We start from the raw sequence: 6,505 nt of genomic DNA on the forward strand, positions 1-6,505 counted from the left end.
TGCTAATGCTATTGTTATTGTATTATTTTCTAGATCCACCCCAGTACGCAGCTGGTACTTACTTAATCGATCCCTAAAGGATGAAAGGCAAAGTCGACCTCGTCGGAATTTGAACTCAGGACGTAAAGACAGACGAAATACCGCAAAGCATTTCGCCCGGCGTGCTAACGTTTCTGCCAGCTCGCTTCTTTGCTACTGTTGTTGTATTGTCGCTATTTTAGTTGTTTTAGGGGCGGCTCTTGATCACCTTCCACTCCCACATCAAAATATTATCCTTAATCAAGCAAGATATATATATATATATATATATATATATATATATATGCACGTTTGCATATATTTGTGTTCGTTTCTCTTGTGTTTGTTCCCGTAATCATCGCTTGACAATCAATGGTGGTGTGTTTATGTCCCCACGACTTAACAGTTTGGCAAAAGAGACGGAGTGAATAAGTGCTATGCTTACAATGAATAAGTCCTGGGCTCGATTTCTTCGACTAAAAAATCGTTTTAAGGCGGCGCTCCAGCATGGCCCGAAACAAGTAAAAAATGAAATGAAAGTAAAATAATACATACATACATACATACATACATATATATATATATATTTATACACACGCATACACACAATTAAAGTCTTTCCAACCGTGAACCTCATGCTATAATTTTACAGTGCAGGTTCAGTTTCTGCTCTAATTGTCTTGTATTCCCTATGGTAATCAGTAGATTTAGACAGGAGGGTGTTTCATTTGTGTGCATTCTTTCTTCATATGATTTCATTTCAGGTCTCGACGCACGTTGTCTTTACTCTTTTTCCTTTCAGTATCATATCTGTGTAGGCACGATGAAAAATCAAGAATAATTGCGAAGCTGAGCATGTACGACGAAGTTCTAATAGAGGCAAAGGACTTCATAATCAAGCGAGGTTTAGTGCAATGTCAGCGAAATGTTGTAGCTTGGCATGACGAAATTGCTATTTATTGAACAACCCAGTAACATTATTTTGCTCTGTTATTATCTTATGCGTTGCAGTCACTGGAGAGCAGCCATGCCAGAGCTTAGCCCTTGAAGGGTTATATCGAACAGATCAACTCCTCCACTTATATTTTTTTAGACTAGTAATTTATTCTATTGCTTCTATTACAGAACAACTAAGTTAAAGCGACATCATCAAACCAATACCGATTTTTAAGCTGTGGAGTGGAAATGGACTCAAGACACGTACATACACACAGATATACTTACATGTATGTATGTATATATGTATGTATATATGTATGTATGTATGTATGTATGTATGTATGTATGTGTGAGTATGTATGTATGTATGTATGTATGTATGTATGTATGTATGTATGTATGTATGTAAGTATATATGTATGTATGTATGAATGCATGTATGTTTAGTTCAAATTTACAGAAAATAAAAGACGAAGATAGGTGAGGGAACAACAAGCAGGAGTATTATTTTGACGCTCGGGAAGAATGGAAAAGTCTTTCTTTGACGTCTCGGGCCTACGCTCTTCGACAGAAAGTGATAAAAGGTTAAAAAATGGAGAGAAAAAGAAACAAAAGCCGGGGAGAGAAAAGAATGTGTTGGGATTAATGGTTCAACATGATGAAATGACCGGAAGAGAGAAGCTGAGTGAAAGGGAGATAATTATGGTGACTCGTGAGATAACAACGATGAACTAATTTTGCACAAGCACGTATGTGTATGTAAGAATGGTGTGTGTGAGTGTATATGTGTGAATGGGGTCGAGCAAGTGTGAATATATGTGTAGGCGAGCTTAAACATATATAGGCTTGTGTTTGCGTATGGGAGTCTACGTGTGTATGTGCAGATGTTCCTACTACCTGCATACAAGCGATGTTTCCACTGTATTTCTGTTTATTAGTTCATTCACAATTCATTGGCCAGCCAAATGCTATTGAAGAAGACACTTACCCAAGGTCCTGTAAATAGGACTGGACCTAAAAACGCAAACGTCTTAACTGCAAAGCCACGCCTGCGCCTCTGAATGTGTATATTTTAGTTTTAATTTAACTCTCATAGATTTTTAAACGTGCTGTCTAATAAAGATTTGTTATAACGGGAAGCTTTATGAAAATAGACAAAAGACGAAGGCAGGTTTACGGAAATAAACAAAAGACAAAGGCAGGTGGAATACAAACAAACAATTGTATTAGTATGGCGCTCAGGAAATATAAATAAAACAAGTCTTTAACGTTTCGAGCCTACGCACTTCAACAGAAAGATACAGAGAAGAAACACAGAAAGAAGGAGAGAAAAAAATGCGTGCAGAGGCTAGCGAATCAACATGGCGATCTGATTTCGGCCAGAAGTCAAAGATCAAACGTGAGACGCAAGAGCGAAATTAGGGGAGATAATAGGGTTTATTATACCTTTTCAAAGTTCATTACGTATTACACATAAAAATGCTGATAAATGTTTCATAACTGCCCAAACACAAGTAGGAGCTAATAATCTATTTTGCTGAAGAAATTCAATTGCTTTTCGGTGTTGCTGATCGATGGGGCTAGGTCTTACTGGGGATATCATCGTTGTTGTTAAGGCGCGAGGAGGCGGAAAGGTTAGCACGCTAGGCAAAATGCTTAGCGGCATTCCGTCTGCATTTACTTTCTGAGATGAAATTCCACCGGGATCGACTTTGCTTTTCATCCTTTCAGAGTCGATAAAATAAATGATAATACCTCACTGGGATCGATGGTAATTGACCTTCCCCAAAATTGCTGTTGTGGTTTATCTTCGGTGCCAACCTGAACCAAAAAGGTCTATGATCAAAGACTTTCCAGTTGTGATTACCATAGCACCACATTGTGATCAGATACATTTTGATGACGCCATAGCACTTCATTGTGTTCAGATAATGCAATTTAGATTAAATTTAAGCGCTTAGAAATACTGTATCTTATATAGTTTATGTAGCACATTCTTACTTTGGTTGCAGTAAGCATAATGTTTGTTTCTTCCTCCTCGAGCTACGCCTGGCTCATAAGGGCCGGTTTCCCGGTTTCCTTGGCGTATGGGTTCCCCACCTGGATGGGACGCTGGTCCGTCGCAGGTGAGCTGCAAGATGCAGGAGGAAAGAGTGAGAGAAAGTTGTGGCGAAAGCGTCAGCAGGAGTTCGCCATTACCTTCTGCCGGAGCCACGTGGAGTTTAGGTGTTTTGCTGATAAACACACACATCGCCCGATCTGACATTCGAACAAGCGATCGCTCGAATGATTTTTCAGATAAAAATTTTCCTCAAATCACACGCTAACATGTTTATTTCAGTAGAAAGGTGCGATTTGAAGGGTTTCAATTCGATCTCTATATCATTTCTAGCAACCATATAGAAGCTCACTCTTGAGCCCGACATATTCCCGCGTTTGCTCTAATTTTTTCTACGCAATGAAGATTCATAGATTATACATTCACCCACCACTCGCCCTTCTTAAAAACCTTTCATGCGCAAGCAATTATATACGACAGCTTGAATTAAGAGGATATGGATTAAAACAAAATTTAATTTTTGTTTTCATACTGTCGCAGAATATTAATTTCTATTCAACTAAACAAATAAAAACATTGCGTGTTGTAAATATGTAGGTGGATGCGATTTCTTAACGGTCATGCCCTTCCCTAGGGAATAAATGAATGAACGAATGATGTAAATTAGGTTGAATTAGATTTAAGCGGGAATTGAAACTGTTTCGCAAACTCGTTTTGCCCTGAAGCGTAAAATTTCCCTTCTATGTCCATCTTTCTCTCTCTCTCTCTATATATATATATATATTCATATATATATATATATATACTCTTTGTTCTTTTACCCACTTTCAATCTGTCGTTCTGCCTCTTCCTCCTCACTCTCCCATCCACTTTACTGCTCTCATTCTCTCCGTTTTCTCTTTTTCTTCTTTTCTTTTTTTTTTTATTACTTTGGGTTTTTCATAGATTATAATCTATCTACTATAGGCACAACGCCTGAAATTTAGAGAGGAGGGGACTAGTCGATTACAGCTTTGTTGCTTTCAATTCTACATGAAACATGGTCCTATATATATTTTGGCTTCCTATGAATTACACGTCTTTTTTTATGGTTGGCCTATAAAAGATAACAGAGTAGCACTGTGTTACTTCAAAATCTTTTGGACATTAAGGTACGGACGATCTTCTTCGATCTGAACGGTAAGTCGATGGTGCTGGATGTGAACAAAGAATGCATTACTCTCAGATGAGAGGCCGTTTCTTCGACGCTTGGTGCAGGGTTGTCAAATTTCTTCAGGCACATCCGATAGAATTTTATGCTCATTGGTACGATTGTATGTCTGTTATAGCATCTGAGACGCATGTTAGGACTGTGTGTAGTTTGGCGATTGTAGAGCAGGGAGCAAAATCTTTGCAAAGCTAATCAAAGAGTTCTAATTGATTAGAAGCTACCAAGAAAATTCTCGGATTGCACTAGTTAAACTGTTTTAATCTATCTCCATTCTAACTAAATTAGATACAGAATTTTTTTAGACAATGGAGAAAAATAGTAAAAGCCTGTATAATATGATGTTGGCACTCATATTATTATGATTTGAACTTCCAACTAAATTAGGACGCAAATACAGGCACCCTATGTCAGTCGGGAGCTGATCGGCACGTTCACGTTAGATTCTACAGTGGGCAAGTGATGAGGATGAAGGAAAGTCCTCGCTGAAACTTTAGAGTACTAACACATTCGTCACGAGCGAAACCAAAGGATCCAGTTTTCAATGACCCGATCATCAAGTAAATATTATAAAATAAAATACACCACATTCACGATTTTAAGGACGATTATTGGTAACTATAATCTTTTTTTATTTAAAGTACAGATACAAGCATGGTTTTATGGTTAAGAAGCTCATTTTGCCATCAAAGGGTTTTGTATTCAGTCCCAAAGAGTGATATCTTGAGCAAGTGTCATCTACAATAGCCCTAAGCTGACCAATCTTTTGTGTGCCATCTGCTGCTGCGCTAAAGAACTGGTCCGAGAACCTTTTGATACCGCTTCGTACATGTGTGCGTATCTGTGAGTTTGCGCATCACTTTTTGAAATCTGGTGTAGGTTTGCTTACGCCTTGGAAATTTGAAGTTCAGAAGTTCGATACCCGTAGGAGTGGCTGTGTAGTAAGTAGCTTGCTTACCAACCACATGGTTCCGGGTTCAGTCCCACTGCGAGGCACCTTGGGCAAGTGTCTTCTACTATAGCCTCGGGCCGACCAAAGCCTTGTGAGCGGAATTGGTAGACGGAAACTGAAAGAAGCCCGTTGTATATGTATATATATATATATCTATATATATATATTATATATATATATATATATATATATGTGTGTGTGTGTATGTTTGTGTCTGTGTTTGTCCCCCAACATCGCTTGACAACCGATGCTGGTGTGTTTACGTCCCCGTCACTTAGCGGTTCGGCAAAAGAGAACGATACAATAAGTACTAGGCTTACAAAGAATAAGTCCTGGGGTCGATTTGCTCGACTAAAGACGGTGCTCCAGCATGGCCACAATCAAATGACTGAAACAAGTAAAAGAGTAAAAGAGTAACCGATAGGGGAAGAACAAGGCTTAGAAAGAAAAATATACGTACTGGTTTGGATTTGCCCAACTAAACACTTCAAGGAAGCGATCCAGCATACCGAAAGTCCAGTGACTGAAACAAGTATACGATTAAAAAAAGAAAGATAAGTTACTTATGGGTGCACAATGGACGACAGAATCAATAAAGAAACGCACGATATTATTGTCCAATCTAATTACCTCCCTTTACGTTATACATTCACAAGATGTCACACTGATGCTGAAATTATTTGATTCATCTTCGACGGAAAGGACGATGAAATAAATAAGTACCAGTTAGAGAGTGGGGGCGTTAAAATCAATTCTACCCCATTCACACACCTAAACGTGTGATCTGGTACAAATGTTAGAAATCATTATTTGTTTTGGGCTGTAAAACTATCGCGGAACCTGTTTGTTTTGTGACATTTGTTTTATTTTGTCACGTAGGAAATATTCAAAGATATTTCCAAACTAAGCAGAAAAAATTTCTTCGCGTCAAAGCTTCAGGTAAAGAAAAAGAAAAAGAGAAAGAGAGAGAGAGAGAGACAGAGAAAAATAATAAAACTTTACGTAAAAAACCTGAAGGTATACGATTTTAGCTGCTAACAAAAGTTCACACTCTAGAAGAAAAAAAATAAATAAACAGTCTTTCTTCTTAATGGTTAATAGATTTGGTTGATACATTGCAGGAAATGTTTCAAAAGCTAACAGTATATGATTCATTGAGATGGATGCTATTCATGCAACGTTTATCATATTCATCTTAAGTATTCTTAAATGAAGGAGTCCTCTTACAGGAAATAAATCATGATTTTCTAATTTCTTATCACGCATGAATCTACAGGGGTGATGCGAATAATTTTCATCAAATGGAGTTGTCTTCGAAGTGAAGACAATG

General features: G+C 37.9%; 2 long non-coding RNA genes across 2 annotated transcripts in view; one reads left to right on the top strand and one right to left on the bottom strand.

Annotated features, from left to right (window-relative positions):
* Positions 1–301: 301 nt before the first annotated feature.
* Positions 302–6,505, top strand: part of LOC118766629 — a 15,732-nt gene continuing 9,528 nt past the window's right edge. Inside the window, exon 1 of the long non-coding RNA XR_005002566.1 lies at positions 302–328. This is a non-coding gene — a long non-coding RNA (uncharacterized LOC118766629). The remainder of the gene's footprint in view (positions 329–6,505) is intronic.
* Positions 3,883–6,505, bottom strand: part of LOC118766628 — a 16,763-nt gene continuing 14,140 nt past the window's right edge. The window contains exon 4 of the long non-coding RNA XR_005002565.1: positions 3,883–3,893. This is a non-coding gene — a long non-coding RNA (uncharacterized LOC118766628). The remainder of the gene's footprint in view (positions 3,894–6,505) is intronic.

This window comes from Octopus sinensis, linkage group LG16, assembly GCF_006345805.1.
Source record: "Octopus sinensis linkage group LG16, ASM634580v1, whole genome shotgun sequence".
NCBI lineage: Eukaryota > Metazoa > Mollusca > Cephalopoda > Octopoda > Octopodidae > Octopus > Octopus sinensis.